Source organism: Cervus canadensis, chromosome 19 (assembly GCF_019320065.1).
Source record: "Cervus canadensis isolate Bull #8, Minnesota chromosome 19, ASM1932006v1, whole genome shotgun sequence".
Taxonomy (NCBI): domain Eukaryota; kingdom Metazoa; phylum Chordata; class Mammalia; order Artiodactyla; family Cervidae; genus Cervus; species Cervus canadensis.
This window is the reverse complement of record NC_057404.1, coordinates 29,038,180-29,059,218: the sequence shown is the minus strand read 5'-3', so window position 1 is coordinate 29,059,218 and position 21,039 is coordinate 29,038,180.

Sequence of the window (21,039 nt, the reverse complement as noted above, 5' to 3'; positions counted from 1 at the left end):
TTTAGGAAGAAAGCAATTTCCTAAATGTACCACAATCTGCACAGGCCCCACACACAATGGAAATCAGCCTTATGGTAACCCACTCCAGTATGCCTTGCCTGGAGAAGTCCAGGGACAGAGAAGCTTGGCAGGCTATAGTCCATGGGGTCACAAAGAGTTGAACACGACTGAGTGACTAACACTTTTTTTCACTTTACACTTTCTTTCACTTTATACTGTTCAAAAGAATCATGTCAGTCCTGTCCATGCCTCTCTCCCCAGCTTTCAAATGCTTTATAAAAAGAGCACAACTGCAAACCATCCAGTTATCTCTGCCTAGAAAAAGAAGCGTTGATATTTCCTATTTTTCTACACCTTAGAACTATTCATATTTGCGTGCTACTCTTTGTATCAGAATAAAGAGTTAATGTTTATGACTTTCCTGAGAACACCCAGGATGGCAAGAAGGAGAGTGGCCCTCTCTGCTAAATAGAGAAATAAAGATGACTTTATCATGTATTGAAGTATAAAGGACATCTGCCTTTGTTTACTTTAAGTGAGTTGGTTTTATCTGTACTTGGATATATTGATAAAATCCCTTAATAAAGTTTTAATCTTGAATGATTGCAAGGTTTTTTTTTTACTAATTCCTCAGATTTACAAAGTTATAAAATTAAGATAAATTTTGAAAGGATTATTTCATATACACAAATATCTGTCTATGAAATGCAAGTTAAATTATGGGTTTTGCTCTAGTAATATTTTTTCTCACATTAATATGGAGCAGGATGATATTTTCAAAGGAAGTAGAGTAATGATTTAGTCAATGAATGGTGTCTCTTTCTAGAGAAAATGTGGTTTGTAGTTTTCAACAATAATTCCTGTTATCTATTCTTCCTTCTGAATATACCTACTTTCTTAGCTTTATTATTATGTGGAGGATTTCTTGTTGGAAATAGCATTGCTATATATTCAATTTATAATGTATGATATTTTAGAAATGTTTAAAAATAAGTGTTTCAGAACAACTTATTTGCATATTTCAGAAGAGCTGAGGTTTCTAAACACATCACTATTACACTATTTTACAAATAAAGAAGATGATTCAGGATGGAGGACCAGCTCTCCACAACTTGAAGATCCTCCTGATTGGACCAAATGCCTTGTTGTCAGGTAGGAAGATGAGTAAGCTGTATAAGGGCAGAACCATTGTTTTGCTTACTAATGATATACTCCACATGCCTAAGATAGGCCTGAATTGGTTAGCAATAAATGCTTGCTGGATGATTTAATCAACTACTTACAGGTCAATATTTTTATGTTAACAGAATAAGACTGAAATGATTTGCCATTTAGCTCTCATATTAGAGTAAGATTCCATTTGCAGAAAAATCACAAATTGTATTATGCAGATCTCTGTTCTTCCTCTGCCCTAACACATAATTAGGGACAGGTATGGTTAAACAGGAGATGGCAAGAGTGAACGTCAACATTTTAGGAATCAGTGAACTAAATGGACTGAAACGGGTAAATTTAACTCTGATGACCATTATATCTACTACTGTGGGCAAGAATCCCTTAGAAGAAATGGAGTAGCCATCATAGTCAATGAAAGAGTCCAAAATGCAGTACTTGGATGCAATCTCAAAAATGACAGAATGATCTCTGTTCATTTTAAAGGCAAACCATTCACTATCACAGTAATCCAAGTCTATGCCCTGAGCAGTAATGCAGAAGAAGCTGAACTTGAATGGTTCTATGAAGACCTACAAGACCTTTTAGAACTAACACCCTAAAAAGATGTCCTTTTCATTATAGGGGACTGGAATGCAAAAGTAGGAAGTCAAGAAACACCTGGAGTAACAGGCAAATTTGACCTTGGAGTATAGAATGAAGCAGAGAAAAGGCTAATAGAGTTTTGCCAAGAGAATGCACTGGTCATAGCAAACACTCTCTTCCAACAACACAAAAGAAGACTCTACACATGGACATCACCAGATGGCCAACACCGAAATCAGATTGATTATATTCTTTGTAGCCAAAGATGGAGAAGCTCTATACAGTCAGCAAAAACAAGACCGGGAGCTGACTGTGGCTCAGATCATGAACTCCTTATTGCCAAATTCAGACTTAAATTGAAGAAAGTAGGGAAAACCACTAGACCATTCAGATATGATGTAAATCAAATCCCTTAAGATTATGCAGTGGAAGTGAGAAGTAGATTTAAGGAACTAGATATGATAGACAGAATGCCTGATGAACTATGGGTGGAGGTTCATGACATCGTACAAGGGATCAAGAACATCCCCAAGAAAAAGAAATGCAAAAAAGCAAAATAGCTGTCTGAGGAGGCCTTACAAATAGCTGTGAAAAGAAGAGAAGCAAAAAGGAAAGGAGAAAACGAAAGAGATACCCATCTGAATGCAGAGTGTCAAGGAATAGCAGGGACAGATAAGAAACCCTTCCTCAGTGATCAGTGCAAAGAAATAGAGAAAACAATAGAATGGGAAGACTAGAGATCTCTTCAAGAAAGTCAGAGATACCAAGGAAACATTTCATGCAAAGATGGGCTCAATAAAGGACAGAAATGGTGTGAACCTAACAGAAGCAGAAAATATTAAGAAGAGGTGTCAACAATACACAGAAGAACTATACAAAAAAGATCTTCACGACCCAGATAATCACGATGGTGTGATCACTCACCTAGAGCCAGACACCCTGGAATGTGAAGTCAAGTGGGCCTTAGGAAGCATCACTACAAACAAAGCCAATGGAGGCTATGGAATTCCAGTTGAGCTATTTCAAATCCTAAAAGATGATATTGTGAAAGTGCTGCACTCAATATGCCAACTAATTAGGAAAACTCAGCAGTGGCCACAGGACTGGAAAAGGTCCATTTTCATTCCAATCCCAAAGAAAGTCAATGCCAAAGAATGCTCAGACTACTGCGTAATTGCATTTATCTCACATCCTAGTAAAGTAATGCTCAAAATTCTTCAAGCCGGGCTTCAGCAATACATGAACTATGAACTTCCATACATTCAAGCTGGGTTTAGAAAAGGCAGGGGAACCAGAGACCAAATTGCCAACATCTGCTGGATCATCAAAAAAGCAAGAGAGTTCCAGAAAAACATCTATTTCTGCTTTATTGACTATGCCCAAGACTTTGACTGTGTGGATCACAATAAACTGTGGAAAACCCTGAAAGAGATGGGAATACCAGACCACCTGACCTGCCTCTTGAGAAACCTGTATGCAGGTCAGGAAGCAATAGTTAGAACTGGACATGGAACAACAGACTGGTTCCAAATAGGAAAAGGAGTACATCAAGGCTATGTATTGTCACCCTGCTTATTTAACTTATATGCAGAGTACATTATGAGAAATGCCAGGATGGATGAAGCACAAGCTGGGATCAAGATTGCCGGGAGAAGTATCAATAACCTCAGATATGCAGATGACACCAACCTTATGGCAGAAAGTGAAGAAGAACTAAAGAGCCTCTTGATGAAAGTGAAAGAGGAGAGCGAAAAAGTTGGCTTAAAGCTCAACATTCACAGAACCAAGATCATGGCATCCAGTCCCATCACTTTACAGCAGATAGATGGGAAAACAGTGGGAACAGTGGCTGACTTTATTTTTCTGGGCTCCAAAATCACTGCAGATGGTGATTGCAGCCATGAAATTAAAAGACACTTGCTCCTTGGAAGAAAAGTTATGACAAACCTAGACAGCATATTAAAAAGCAGAGACATTACTTTGTCAACAAAGGTCTGTCTAGTCAAGGCTATGGTTTTTCCAGTGGTCATGTATGGATGTGAGAATTGGACTATAAAGAAAGCTGAGAGCCAAAGAATTGATGTTTTTGGACTGTGGTGTTGGAGAAGACTCTTGAGAGTCCCTTGGACAGGAAGGAGATCCAACCAGTCCATCCTAAGGGAGATCAGTCCTGGGTGTCTATTGAAAGGACTGATGTTGAAGCTGAAACTCCAATACTTTGGCCACCTGATGTGAAGAGCTGACTCGTTTGAAAAGACCCTGATGCTGGGAAAGATTGAAGGTGGGAGGAGAAGGGGATGTCAGAGGATGAGATGGTTGGATGGAATCACCAACTCAATAGACATGAGTTTGGGTAAACTGTGGGAGTTGGTGATGGACAGAGAGGCCTGGTGTGCTGCAGTCCATGGAGTCACAAAGAGCCGGACACAACTGAGCAACTGAACTGAACTGAATCATCAAGCTGAACGTAATTCTCAGGTAAGAAAAAAAAGTTATCATAAAATTAAAGAATTGGAATCATTGTGTATTTGAAGAGCTTTAAAATCCCTTATATCTTGCACTTTTGGTGTGTTTAACTCAACATCTACAAAATAATTATTGAATATTCACCTTGTGCCAACCACAGTTTTAGGCACTGAAAATATAGCCATGATTAACACACATGATGATTCTTCTTCAACTGCAGAGACTGATCAGTAAAACCAAAGAAGACTAGAAAGAGTAATTGATTGAATGATTGATTTCAGATGGTGATAAATACCAGCAAATAAGTTCTAAGTGCAATAGGTTGATGAGCTAGAGATAACAAGTGAGGACCATGTGTATAATAAAAAGGGAAACCAGGGAGAACTTGAGAGCAGCTAAAGTAAAGCAGGAGCTGAGATCTGAATGAGATGGAGTCAGAAGAGGGAAGATATGAGAAATGTTTTCCTTGCTGGGAGGGAATCCAGAGGCTCCCAGATAGAAATAATTATGGCAGTTTTAAGGATCAGATCTTACACTTTATAAACGTCTTATAACCAAAGGCTAATAAGCCTGGAATGAAGTAAGAGAGACTGAGATCAGAAAGGAAGGGCAGATGGCCGTGGAAATACTATGTTCCCAGTTCATTGGGAAGCTACTGAACATTTTAAACAGGAAAATAATGCAGCCTGACATTTTTAAGATCATATTTATTGTTTTCCTCTTCCTGTTGGTGCTTTTTAGCTCTAGAGATATAAAGAGATGAGCCCAAGGCATCTTCAGGAGAAAAGAGCTGAAAAAGGACATTTAGCAGCATTCCTTACTAGTTTAGAATTCTTAAAAATCACCAAGAGTGCTTGTTTAAAATACAGATTCCTATAATCTCCTCCCTCTGAGAGATACTGATTTGGGAGGAACTAAAAGTTTGCATTTTAACAATGATCCCAAATGATTCAGATGTAAGTGATGGCCTACAGATCACTTTGGTTTGGAAATCATCCCAATTTGAAAAGAAAAGAGTTAAGAATTTTTTAGGTTTACCAATCCAGCTCACCATTAGAGGAAAATAGCAGGAATTTGATGAAAGTCTAGTCAAGCTGGACCCTTCACTAGAATTGGATCTCATGGATGTTTTCAGATCTCCCTTTAAAAGAGGGATCGAAACAGAGACGGGCAGTGTGTAAAAAGTATGGATATAGGTTTGGTAGTGGATGGGTTTCACTTGACTTGAAGGTTTATGTACATACCACACTAAAGCAACATCCAACATGTTTATCCCGTGACTCAGTTTCCCAACCTACCCATCCATCCCATTCCTTATTTCAGTCCTTGCCCTACTTCCCTACACAGTTGTTGTTACTGTTGTCACCGCTTCTAAGCTCCTATTTCTCCTTGAAACACTGCAAGCCTGGTCTCTCTTGGTTACAGGTCTTTGAGTCTGGCTTTTGCATCTCTCTTTCAGCAACAGACAAAATAACCTGTGCAAAATGAGCGTCTGGATTCTCCCCTCTTCTCCCTTCTCAGCAATTCTCGAGATGACTTTTCTGGCCTTTTTATAATTGAAGGGAGACACACAAAAACACCATTTTGCACATGCAATCAAAGATTGCTTTCCTTTAAAACTGTACCCCTTTCATTATGCAACTAATGATGGCAGAAATTCAAACCTGGCTTTCAGCCCCCAAGAAAATAGAGAGAGCTCCGCACAGAGTTCACTGCAGAATTCCACACACTTTCATGAGATGTGGTCTGAAAGAATGTTACCTGAGCATATGGCTTCAAGAGGGATTGGCAAGTTTCCTGTGTGACGACAAGCTCTTGATACCACAGGCAGACAGCCGGGCCACACTGTGCCATATTGTTTATACCTACACGGCAGGCTGGGCAACAGCCAGTCAGGTCAAGGAGCCAAGCTGCCCACATCAAATTTCAAATGGAGCGAATGCTAACAGAGAAAGCCTGTTGCCCACAGCCAAGAATGCAAGGGCCTAAGAAGTGGAATGTGATGGTACCATCCCATTGTATTGATGGGGGACCTGAGCAGAGGCCAGGAGGCAGTCCCGCCCCCCTGGGAAGAAGGCACTGTCCACGTTCCTCCCTTCCCTGCTGGAGCTCTGAACTTGACAGCTCCACTGGAGAGAAGGGAGCTCAAAGAGTAAGAGCTGGGAGTCTGGAAATCCTATACCTGAGGAATAAATTCAGGCCACTGATCCAATGGTGATGCTCAGACAGATTCTTAGACCCATTTCTACACATTCTTTCTAACCTAGATGTTCCACCCTTCTAGGTATAAATACACTCCTTTATGGTCAAGAACCATCCAAGCTCTTTGTTCTGACTAAAAAGACAAAGGATAAATGGGATGGAGCTGGATTATCCATAACTATTAAAATGACTTAGATTTGTACTACTATTATTACAAAAGTCATACACAATCTTAATAGGGTTATATGCACAGTTATTTGGGTGTCACCATCTGAAAGCTGCTTTCTCTTTTTAAAAATATGAACCTAGTTGATTTCTCTTTTAAAAAATATGAACTTAAGCCTGTTACAGCATTTTATTGACCAAAATTGTGGAAATGTTGGCTTGCAACCCCTGCAGACAAGCCTGAGGGTGGCCTACCTCTAAAAGTGTTCAGACAATGCCTCACACAGATTTTGTTGTTCAATGTGTCCATCTAACACAGATAAGGTACTCAAATAGTTACCATGTGATTTTATAGGAAGGAATTTTTCTTCATAATTCTGAGGAGAAACATTTTTCCTTCCAAATAGGTATTTAGTGACAATATTGAGAACGTACAGTTTGAGATGTCCATTATCAACCTTGTCCCAGCACCACTACTAGTGTCTCGCCTCCTAACTGGTCATGCTGACTCGGATTTCTCCCCTCCCATCCATCCTCCAGACTACGGACAGGATGTTATTTCTGAAATGTAAATTTAATCTTATAGTTATTATAGTTAATCTTGCTTAAAGTAGTTTCATCCTCATCAAGAACAAAATCAAATCTATTAGTCTATACACAGGTTCTCAAGGATCCTTCCCTCACATTACTTTTTTTTTTCATTAAAGTGTGGTTGATGTACAATGTTGTGTTAGTTTCAGGTGTGGAGCAAAGCAATTCATATATAAATGACAGATTATTTTCCATTACAGGTTATTATAATCTATTGAATTATGTTCCCTCTGCTATATAATAGGTCTTTTTTATTTTATATATAGTAGTGTTTATCTGTTAATCCCAAACTCCTAATTTATCCCTTCCTCAACCCACAACTATCCCCTTTGGTAGCCATAAGTTTGTCTTCTATGTCTGCACTCACACTATTTTTGAGCCACACCAAACTACTGAGTTCAACATCTCTCAGTTTTGCACATGTTATTTGTCTGACCTGGGATACCTTCTTTCCGTTCATGTATGGTCAATACCTACCCTTCCTTTAAGGCTGCTGAAGCACCAGCTGTCCCCCGAAACAGTCTATGAACCCAGAAAGTTTTAACCACTGAAAGCACAGCCTTTGGTTCCTCTTCTCATGTATTAGATTGGCAGAGCACAGTTGTCAGGAAGGGAACGGGGAGGCCAAGCTGCCTGCAGTGGAATGCTGGTTACCACTTAATCTGTCGGCTGTGTGACACGTGGAGAAGGAAATGGCATCCCACTGCAGTGTTCTTGCCTGGAGAATCCCAGGGACGGGGGAGCCTGGTGGGCTGCCGTCTATGGGGTCGCACAGGGTCGGACACGACTGAAGTGACTTAGCAGCAGCAGCAGCAGCTGTGTGACACTGGGCAAGTTAGCAGAAGGCACAGTGTCTCAGTTTCCTCATTTATAAACTAAAGACAATATAATACCTACTTCAGAAGACAGTTGGGAGGGTTAATGAGTTAATATATGCAAAGTGTCTGGTAACTGATATGTTCAATAAATATTATTATTATTACTAAATAAAATTTATATTAAGGCATAACCTACTTAAAGTGTGCAAATCTTAAATATACAACTCCATTAGTTTTCTCATAGTGAAACACACCTGCACATCCACCCAGATCAAAAGTGAGAAACAGACCCTCATCAGCACTCCAAAAACCTCCTTCCTGGCCCCTCCCATACCCATCACTCCTACCTCCTGCAAAGTAACCACAATTCTGACTTCTGTCAACATTGATTGGTTTTCCTTGATTTTAATTCTATATAAATAGTATGATACAATGTGTAATTTTGTGTCTGGTTTCATTCATTGAACATGGTGATTGTGTGATCCATCCATCTTGATAGCATCAGTCTAGTATGCCATGTAGCAATAATTCATTCATTTTGATTACTATAATGTGTAATATTCTGTTATCTAAATGCAGTCTCAATTTAATTATTCATTCTACTGGGTTTTTTATTATGGTTAGGAAAAAACATGCAACATGAAATATACCTTCTAAAAATTTTAAGTAAGCAGTACATTACTGAAACTCTAACTCAACCTTGTACAGCAAATCTTTAGGACTTTTTCATTATATGTAACTGAAATTTCATACACATTGAACAACAACTCCGCACTTCCTCCAAACCCCAGTCCCTGGAAACCACCATTTACTTTCTGTTCCTAGACATATGATTACTTTAGGTACCTCATATACGTGGAATCATGTAGTATTTGTCCTTTTGTGACAGACTTATTTCACTTCGCTTATCTTGTATCTTCAAGTTTTATCCATGCTGTCACATGTAACAGGATTTCCTCCTTCTTTAAGGCTGAATATGTAATATTTCACTGTGTGCATTTATGTTTTCTTTATCCATTCATTCTTAATTCACATCTAGTTTGCTTCCCTGTCTTGGCTATTGTGAAAAATTCTACAAGAAACATGGGAGTGTAAATGTCTTTTCAAGATTCTGATTTCAGTTCTTTGGATAAATACTAAGAAGGTGAATTGCTGGACTATATAATAGTTCCATTTTTAATTTTGAAGAAATTACTTACTGTTTTCAATAGTGGCTGCACCACTTCACATTCTCACAAATACTGCACAAGGGTTCCAATTTCTCCACATTATCATCAACACTTGTAAATTTTTGTTTGTTTTTGACGATGACCATCCTAACAGGTGTGAGCTGATATCTTATTGTGGTTTTGACTTACATTTCCTGCTGGACTAGTGACACTGAGCACCTTTTTCATTGACCTGTTGGACAGTTGTATGTCTTCTGTGGAAGCATGTCTATTAGGATCCTTTCCTCATTTTTTAATTGGCTTATTTGCTTTTTATTACTGAGTTGTAGGGGTCTCTTATATGTTATGGATATTAGCCACTTAGCAGATATGTAGTTTGCAAATATTTTCTCCTGTTCAGTAGGTTGCTTTTTCATTTTGTTTGTTGTTTTCTTTGTTTTGCAGAAGCTTCTTAGTCTGATGTAATCTCACTCATCTACTTTTGCTTTTATGGCCTGTGCCTTGGTGTCATATCCAAGAAATCATTGACAAGACCAATGTCACGAAGATTTTTCTCTATGTTTCCTTCTAGTTGTTTTATATTTCAGGTCTTACATTTAAAATTTTAGTCCATTTTGAGCTGATTTTTATGAATGGTGTGGGGATAGGAATCCAATTTCATTCTTTTGCCTGTGTATATTCAGTTTTCCCAGAACCAGTTGAAGAGGCTCTCCTTTCCCCATTGTGTAGTTTTCATTCTACTACTGATGGACAAGTGACTAAGTTCGAGTTCTTGTTTTTGTTTTGTTATTGTTGTTGACTCTTAGCAAAAAATGCTTCTATTAACATTTTTGTTCAAGTCTTTCGGTAAACAAGTACACATTTCTCTCATTTAAGAGTAGTATTTCAGAGACTTTGAATAATGTATGATCCTTTAGTAACTAACTGCCAGTTTTCGAAACTGTTGGTATCATATCTTCACCAATACTTGATATTTTCTCCCCAAGGGCATGGAGATATTTTCCTATGTTATTTTTTAGAAGTTACTGCTTTTATTTTTGCATTTATCTATGATCCATCTAGAACTGATTTTTGAGTATGCTGCAAGGTGGAGGTCAGTAGACAGCTGATTAACCCGGTACCATTTTTTTAATTAAAAAAATCCTTCTCCCTATTATACTTCTATCATTATTATATCATAGTCACTATCATTATAATCATCATGACTATCATCAGCATTTATTTATAAGCCTGTCTTCTCCACTAAACAATTAGCATCTTTGGACAAAATTGTGCTTTGTTCACCATTTTCCTCTATACCTAATACAGCTATACCTATATTTCCTCTATACCTAATACCTAATACAGCTGCCAGTTAAGAGTTTGTTCAATCAACATTTATTTAATAATTATGCATGTCAATTTATAACACGGGTAGAGATATTGTAAGAAAGCACATGATTATTTTCAGAGTTCTGGCATCCTGCCTTAGTGTATTATATGGAAAGTCACTGACAGAATGTGGGAGGGCAGTGAATCACTATTGTGGATCTGCAGAGACCAGAGTATTGCTAGAAGACTGGCTATGGGCAAATATTTCACTTTTCACTATATTCTGGTGAGTTTGATGGGGACTCAAGAATACTCTCAAATGGACATTAAAGATGGAATAAAGGATTCTGGGAGCCAGTATCAGTTAACTCTAACCAAGTCATGCCAGACTAAACTTTTGTAACAGGTTTATCTTAGTAAAGTAGGAAAATGTAGTCTATGTAGTTTAGAAATATATTTGGTGTGCTCTCATGATTCCCTAGCAAATAAGGGGTATGACTCCTCTCTGTGACTCACAGAAACGATGACTTTTTAACTTTTTAACTATGCTTGACACCTCATACACTGTAACAGATCACAGTTAATGAATGATTTATAATAGAGTTAGATGAGTTCTTATACAGTAGTGTCTTGCAGCATGAACCTATACTCAGAATCTGCTATTGATGACCTAGTAGTCTATTTGTGTGTTTTGATGATGCACAGGTCTTTTCTTCTGGGGCTGAAATAGAATGGAGGAGTTTTAAAGCCTAAGAAGAAATGAGGTAAATACAGCTAAGGAAGACAGGGATTGCTTGAATCTATCTGTTTCTGGCTTCAGGTACTAGATTTTAGTGATAAGAGGGATTAAGGGCAGAAGGTTTAGGAAACCAATAAAGAAACAAAACAAAACAAACAAACAACAACAACAAAAAAGAAACATTGGAGGCTATGAGCACAAGTGTTACTGCTGGTCCTGGTGAACATTCCTCCCCAACTTTGCCAGGTATCACTGAGAGGCTTTGGCAGCCAGCCCATGGGCCCAAAGGAGCCACCTTAGACGTGACACTTAAAGAAGAACATTAGCCACTTTGTTCCAGGATACTAGTGACACAACTGGACATCCCAGAACTAACTAGGGGTAACTTTGACAGAGAACTGGAGATGTCCTTGAGTATCAAAATCAGAGGCTAAGTTCTATAATTTTGAAATTAATGTTAATGTGACTTCAACAGGCTGGTAAGAACTGGGGGAATTCTAGAACACCTAAGTACTAAATAACCATACACAAAATTGCAACTTAGGCTTCCTTGGTGGTCCAGTGGTTAAGAATCTGCCTGCCAATCCAGAGGACATGCGTTCTATCCCTGGTGCAGGAAGATCCCACATGCTTCAAGGCAACTAAGCCCATGTACCACAACCACTGAGCCCAAACCTAGAGCCCTGGAGCGGCAACTACTAGAACCTTCCACAACAAGAGAAGCCCCAGCAATGAAAAACCTGCATAGCACAACTAGAGAGTAGCCCCTGATCACCACAACTAGAGAAAGCTCTCACAGCAAGAAGACCCAGTGCAGCCAAAACTGAAAATAAAATTTTTTTTAAAAATTGCAACTTATTGAAATTCTAATTAATCTCATAATTTTTGTATACAATATTTTATTTCAACTTTTTTTATAACCCTACTATTTCCCAGGTGCCTCAGCGGTAAAGAATTTGCCTGCCAATGCAGGAGATGCTGGAGACAGGGTTCAATCCCTGGGTCAGGATGATCTCCTGGAGGAGGAAATGGCAACCCACTCCAGTATTCTTCTCAGGAAAATCCCACGGACAGAAGAGCCTGGTGGGCCACAGTCCATGGGGTCACAAAGAGTTGGACACAACTGAGTGACTGAGAATGCATGCATGCACTAACTTTCATTAGCAATAAATTCAGTTCTTTTTATCTAATTTTTTCAGATAAACCTTGGAAACATTTATAAAGTTTTTTATTTTTAATCCCATTTGAATTTTAATTATTTAGTTTACATACATATTTCTTTGAAAGAAAATAGCATTGTGATATTCTGTCTTCTCATAATTAGAGTACAGTATTTTTCTCCAAACATTCCAAAGGCTTGTTGTCTACATGTTTATAAAAAAAACAGTTTACTTGAAATAATAACTATAGTTCTTGATAAGGTTATTTCTAACTTAATTTGTGTATTTTGTTAATATTGTGAATGAGCTCTTATTGTATTTTCTAAATTAGAATTGCTGGAATAACACACAACTATTGTTAAGTGTTTTTCATGTATGCCATTTTGCTAAACTTTTTTATTATGGTATTTTTTTAGTTTAATCACATATATTTTCTAGATATATCTTCACATTTGCAAATAATAATATTGCCCTCAGTTTCCAAAAGGACGTACAACTTACTTCTATTTCAACCTTATTACATTAATTAGAACTTATAGAACATTGTTAAATGATAATATGATTATGAGCAGAATAACCTATTTTTATACCCTCCCATGTGGCAAAATGGAAATAATTTAAACACTTCCTGATTCAGTTAAATTGAAGACCAGAGGAGAAATAATCCTATGGGAAGGATGGAAGGTGAGAGGAAGACAAGCATATTCACAAATCTACATGGAGGAAACTGAAAATGAAGATACAAGAGGAAAAAAATGAGGTCTGATGACATTAGCCTGAATTAGTATTACCAGATCCTCCCCTGAAGGAAGACTTTGAGCTCACCTCCTCCCATAGATACAGCAAAATTAGAGGTAAATATAGAACAACTCTCTCAGAGAATGACCTAAAGCTAACAACAGGGCAGATTTTTCTAAAGAATATAAAAGAAAAAACTACATTGATATATAGGTAGGTGGGGCAGAGATGCAATGAGCCAGGACCAACAACTCTAGCAGGCAACCCAAGATAGGAAGAGGATATTACAAACTCAGAGGCGCTCCCTAAAGAGCAAACAGTTTGAGGTCCACATTGGGTATCCAAACCCTTGGGACTCACACCTGGAAGACAAACCCTGTCAATGGATTTTAAACCAATAGGGCTTACAACTGAGAGAGTCAAAGGACTGTAGGATACTGAGACTCCACTCTTAAAGTGTGCACCCACAAACTTACTCCCTCTGAGTCTCAATGCACAGGAAGCTGATTGAAAACCACCAGGCACTCTTTCTGGCCTGCCAAGACCACCCCAGCAAGCCCTCCAGCTCAAACTAGTTTCTGGCTCCAGCACCGCACTCCCAACTTTGACGAAGCAGTGGCCCTTGGTGTGCCCCAGGAAAATGCCAACCCACACCAGGCGCTAGCTCCAACACACCCCATCCTGTGCCACATTTGCCTTATAGGGTTCCTAGAAGGTAAGAGAGAGAATAGCAGAACACTTATTTGATAAAATAATGGCTGAAAACTTCACCAACCTAGGGAAGAAAATAGATATCCTGGTCTGGGAATCAAAGAGACTTCCAAAACAAGATGAACACAAAGAGAACCACATCTAGACATACCATAATTAAAATGGCAAAAGATAAACAGAGAATTTCTAAGGCAGTAAGAGAAAAGCAAAGAGTTACTTATAAGGAAATCTTCATAAGGTTATCAGCTGATTTTGCATCAGAAACTTAGCAGGTTAGAAGGGAGTGGCATTATATATTTGAAGTGCTGAAAGGGAAAACTCTATAAACAAGGACACTCTACCCAGAAAGGTTATCATTCAGAACTGAAGAAGAGATAAAGAGTTTTCTAGACAGGCAAAAACTAAGAGTTCATCACCACTAAACTGGTCTTTCAAGAAATGTTAAAGGGCCAGCTTTAAGCGAAAAAGTAAAGGCTACAACAAGAAATTTAAAAAAAAAAAACTCACTTGTAAAGACATATACAGTTGACCTTGAAAATAATGAGCTTGAATTGCATTTATCCACTTATATGTGGATTTTTTTCAACAGCAAATACTGCAGTACTACACAATCCATAATCCATGGTTGGTTTAATCTGTGGCTACAGAAGAGGAAATATGGAAGAATCACGTATTCAGATTTTTTACTGTCTGAAGGGTCAGAACTCTAGGCACCTTCATTGTCAAGAATCAACTGTATATAATAAAGACAGTGGATTAACCACTTAAAAAGTATCACTATTACAAGACAGAAGTCATAAAAATCAACTGTTATTACAATAAGTAATTAAGGGATACACAAAGGTATGAAATATGATGTTAAAACACCACAAGTGTTAAGGAGTGAAAATTTTGAGGTTTTAGAATGTGTTCAAACTTAAGTGACTAACAGTTTAAAACAAACAGTTATATACATAGGTCAATATATATGAACCTAATGCTAACCACAAACCAAAAACCTACAATAGGTACACACCCAACAAAGAGAAAGGAATCCAAACATACCACTAGACAATATCATCAAACCACAAGGGAAGAGAATAAAAAAGTAAAGAACAAAAAAGAGCTACAGAAACAGACAGAAAATAAGTAACAAGATGGCAATAAAGCATGCCTAATAATAATCACTTTAAATGTAAATGAACTAAATGCCTCAATCAAAAGACACAAGGTGGCTGAATGGATGAAAAACCAAGACCCATCAATATGCTGCCTACAAAAGCATATTGTAGGCAGAGTTAAGGATACATATGGACTGAAAGTGAGGGGATGGAAAAAATATTAAATGCAAATGGAAATCAAAAGAACACTGAGATAGCAATACTTATTTCAGGTGAAACAGACTTTAAATCAAAGACTATAACAGAAGACAAAGAAAAGCATTACATAATAAAAAAAGAAATCAACTCTAGAAAAGGATATAACAATTGTGTGTGTACCTGTATGTATGTATGTATGTATGTATTCAACACAGGAGCACTGAAATACATAAAGCAATTATTAACAGATATAAAGGAAAAAATTTACAGTAAGATAATAATCATAGGGGACTTTTAACACCCCACTTACATCAAAGGATAGACCATCCAGACAGATATAGGCAGTAAAGAAACACTAGCCTTAAATGACACAATAGACCAAAGAGGCATTTTTATATATTTTTATATACATACATACATACATATGTATATATATAGAGAGAGAGTTGTCGTTTACTCTCTAAGTCATGTCCAGCTCTTTGCAGCCCCGTGGACTGTAGCTTGCCAGGCACCTCTGTCCATGGGATTTCCCAGGCAAGAACAAGAATCCTGGAGTGGGTTGCCATTTTCTCCAGGGGATGTTCCCAACCCAGGGATCAAACCTGTGTTTCCTGCATTAGCAGGTGAATTTTTTACTGCTGAGCCACCATGTGGCTCATTCCATACAAAAGCAGCAAAATACACATTCAAGGGCACATGGAACATTTTCCGGGATAGATCACTGCTAGGTCACAAAATAAATCTCAGAAAATTCAAGAAATTATATCAAGCATCTTTTTGACCACAATTTTATGAAGAGAAATAAACTACAAGAAAAAACTGCAAAAAACCAAACACATATGCTTTTTGCTTAGTGGAAGCTAAACTATATGCTACTAAAAAATCAATGGGTCAATAAAAGAGTCAAAGAGGAATCCAAAAAAACAACTTGAGACAAATGAAAATAGAAACACAACTTTATAAAATCTATAGGATTGCAGCAAAAGCAGTTCTAAGAGAGAAATTCATAATATTACAGGCCTACCTCAAGAAACAGGAAAAGTCTCAAGTAAACAAACTAAATTTACACCTAAAGAAATTAGGAAAAGAACAAACAAAGCCCAAAGTTAGAAGAATAAATGAGAGTGGAAACAAAAGAAAGAGACTGAAAAAAAAAGAAAGAAAGAAAAAGAAAAGATCAATGAAACTAAGAGCTGGTTCTTTGAAAAGATAAACAAAATTAATAAACTTTTACCCAACTCATTAAGAAAGAAAAGGAAAGAGTCAAATAAATAAAATTAGAAATAAAAGATAAGTTACAACCTATATGACAGAAATATAAACAATCATAAGAGAATACTACAACAATTATATGACAACAAACTGGACAATCTAGAAGAAATGAATACTTTTCCATAAATATTCAATGTTCTAAGACTAAATCAAAGAAAAATAGAAAATATAAATAGACTAATTATTAGTAAGGAAATTGAATCATGGATATGAAAAACCCCAATAAACCAAAGTCCAGGATCAGATGGAATCACAAGTGAAATCTATCAAACATTTAAAGAAGATATAATAACTATTCAGGTCAAACTACTCCAAAAAGTTGAAGATAAAGGAATATATCCAATTCATTCTATAAGGTCAACATCACCCTGATACCAAAACCAGATATAGACACCACAAAGAAAGAAAATTATAGGCCAACATCCATGATAAACATAGACACAAGCATTATCAATAATATATTAGCAAACCTAATTCAACAATACATTAAAAAGACTATCCATCATGATCAAGTGGGATTTATTCCAAGGATGCAAAAATGATCCAGTATCTGCCAATCAATGTGATACACCAAATTAATAAAGCAAAGGATAAAAATCACATGATCATCCTAATAGATACAGAAAAAGTATTTGAAAAATTCAACATCCATTCATGATAAAAAGTCTCAACAAACTGGATATAGCAGGAACATACCTAAACATAATAAAGTCATTTATGACAGACCCACAGCTAACATCATACTGAATGATGAAAAACTTAAAGCTCTTCCTCTAAGGTCAGGAACAAGACAGGGTTGTCCACTCTTGTCACTTTTACTCATCATAGTGTTAGTAGTCCTAGCTGCAGCAATCAGATACATAAACAAATAAAAGCATCCAAATTGGAAAGGGAGAGGTGAAACTGTCATTATTACAGATGACATGATATTTTATGTAGAAAATATTCACCAAAAAAAGATTACACCAAAAAAAAATATTAGATCTTATAAATGAATCATTAAATTTGCAGGATAAAATTTGTTTTATTTCTATGTATTAATAATGCACTATCAGAAGGAAATTTTTTAAAATCCCATTTATAGTCACACCAAAAAGAATTAAGTACCTGAAAATAAAATTAACCAAGAAAGTGAAAGAACTATACTTTGAAAATTAAAAGACATTGATGGAAGAATTGAAGACAACACAAATAAATGGAAATATATACCACGCTCATGAACTGGAGGAATTAATATTATTAAAATTTACATACTACCCAAAGAAATCTACATATTCAATATAATCTCTATCAAAACACTGATAGCATTTTTCACAGAATTAGAACAAATGATTCTTAAAGTTATAGTAATCAAAAGAGTAAAGTACAGCCATAAAACCCAAAATATTGATCAATGGAAAAATAGAGAACTTATAAATAAATGTATACAAATATAGTCACTTAATCAAGGGAAAAGAAGGCAAGAATAAAAAGGGAAATAAAACTTCTGTAACAAGCAGTATTGGGAAAACTGGACAGCTACATGTAAAAAGAATGAAACTAGGCTATTTTCTTACACCATGTACAAAAATAAATTCAAAATAGTTTAAAGACTAAATGTAAGACCTAAAACCATAAAACTCCTAGAAGAAAACATTGGCAGTAAACTCTTTGACATCAATCTTAGCAATATTTTCTGGATCTGTCTCCTCAGGCAAGGGCAAAAAAAGCAAAAATAAACAAACAGGAATATATCAAACTAAAAAGATTTTGCACAATAAAGGAAATCACCAACAAAAAGGCAAATAACTGAATGAGCAAAGATACTTGCAAATTATATGTCTGATAAGGGATTAATATCAAAAATATGCAAAGAACTCATACAACTCAATATCAAAAAAAATCTGATTAAAAACTAGGCAGAGGACATGAATAGGCGTTTTTCCAAAGAAGAAATGCAGGCCAACAGGTACATGAAAAGATGCTCAACATCACTATGATTTAGAGAAATGCAAATCAAAACCACAAGATAGCACCTCATTGAGATATCACCAGTCAGAATGGCTATTATCAAAAAGACAATAAATAACAGGTGTTGGTGAGGATACAGAGAAAAAGTAACTGTTATGTACAGTTGAGGGAAACATTAATTGACATAACAACTATGAAAAACAGTATGGAGGGTCTTCAAATAATTAAAAACAGAACTATCATGTGACCCAGCAATTGCACTACTGGGTATATATCCAAAGAAAGTGAAAACACCAATTCAGAAAGTTACAGGCACCCCTGTATTCATGGAAGCATTATTTACAATATATATAACCTATAATGGAGAAGGAAATGGCAACCCACTCCAGCATTCTTGCTTGGAGAATCGCATGAACAGAGGAGCCTGGTGGGCTACTGAATCGGACATGACTAAGTGACTAAGCACATAACCTATAAAAATAGCAAATCATTGTTGTAAATCTGAAACTAATATAATATTTTAAGTCAACTATACTTCAATTAAAAACATGAAAGTAAGAAAATTCAGAAGATACCTTTCTGATATTAAAAAAAGAAGAAATAAGATTGCTAGATATAGTGTTATGAGGTGGATATAAATGCAAGGTGGCAATTGCTAAGAAAGAAGTGAGTGGACCATATAAAGGAAATTTTATCATTCTCATAATTTTACTTAGGCTCAAGCTTGAAAACACACACAACACATTATATGGTGCTAACTTTCAATGTTAGATAGAGCAACGAGTTCATGTATTTATTCTGTATTCCTATTTTGAATTCAGAACAAAATTTCATTGTCACTGCCTTAACCATGATCTATTTAATTCATTATGGGAATGGGAGGAACAGTTTTTCTAAAGAATTTGTGATGAGAATAAAGATGAGGTTTAGAGTCAAACCAACAAATAATTGAGTGAGATGCAATGAGGTTTTTCCACAAGGACAGTTTCAGTTTTTTAAATAGAAACAACGTATTGGCAGAATTTACTGGAAGAGAAGTGTTCATTAGAATTAACCACACAATCACATTGAGATATACTTTCATAATAGATGTCACATGGAACCTGTATCCGAGATTATTTTATAGACAGATTCAGGAGCATGCCCCCAACAATTGACAAGCCTTCAGCTGATGATGGAAACCTCTTCTTTACAGAAAAAAGCATCTTTCCCAGTCAGATGCTTTTCTTTCAGAGAATTAAATTTTAGGGAATAAGGGGTAAACTGTCAAAAGCAATAATGGGAAAAGAATGTCTTTTGGAAGCAAAATGTCAGCTTGAGTCATGGCCTACTTCTTATCACACTAAACAGTTTGGGCAAGTAACTTGAAATTCTGCGAACCTCAGTTTGCCTACCAGTAAAATGGAAATAAAACTATCTATATAAGAGGCTACAGTAAAGATTAAACAATATAAATTTCATGGCCTGAAACTGGCACCCTTAAAGGAAATTAAAAGTGTTAGTTCTTTATTGTTATTTATGTAGCATTTTGAAATATGTTATTGCTTTAATATTTGTACTTTTTAAAATCTTTTTTTATAAGTTTCTCTTTTTGAGCCAGAAGTTTCCATTACCTTAGAGAAATTTAGTATCTTTACAGCTTGGATGAAAGCATAAACAAAATATTTTTATTCATTTGTCAACTGCCAAAATAGGCACTAGAAACCCATCTTTGAAACAACAATCCTAAAATCCAGGCTTTTGATTATAACTTTTGGGCCTTTGTGATTTAAGGGAAAAAAAAGTGTTTTATGTCCCAAAGTCTTATCATTAAATATCAGGGAACAAACCTGACCTTCATAGCATAATGTCCTGTAAGCCACAGACCAGAAAGATGTGGCACAAGTGCCTACACTCTAGCAAAAGGAGATTTTAACAGCTGAACCACATGCATGTTGTATTCCAAGCACTTTAGACACATTAATTCACTCATCCTCATGACAACCTCCCGTACAGATAAGGAAATTGATACCCAGAGAGGTTAAGTAACTTATCCAAGCTGACGCAGCTTGCAAGGGATGGCTCTGGTATTTGATCCTGTGCAATCTGGCTATACTCTTTACTATGGCGCCATGGTGCTATAAAAGCAGATCCTGGGCTTGGGGGACGCTGCTTGGAGATTACTGGTAAGACAAATTTGAAATTCAAACACTTGGAGGAGGCAGATTAAAAAAAATCTCCAGTTATGTTTCAAAATTCAGAAACAAAGCAGGCTGTGTAAAGATAACCTCACAGAGGGTCTCCGTGCCCCATCTCCACCCCTACCCCTGCCACACACATCGATCCGGGAGCAGTAGGTACACGGGCATGGAGCATTTGTTCAGAAACAGGACTTGCAGTAGTGTGCCCTCTGCTTCACAAGTCCTACACGTCCCTGCATGCCAGTGGGGTACCCCGAATGTCACTGGGGCATTAAGTGCTCTTAGAACTCAGAAATGGGGTGAGGTGTGCTGAAATGCACATGCTTAGGAAACACAGGCCTGGAAGACAGCTGCGATCCGGACAACGCATAGGGGCCGGAGTCCAAGCCCGCCTCACACAGCAATGTCTACCGCTCAAAGGACATGAGAAAGCGGAATAGGGTTCATAGCGCATGAAGTTTACCTATAAGCTTTGGGGAGCCCTGTGAGGAAAAAAGAAAATAACATGATA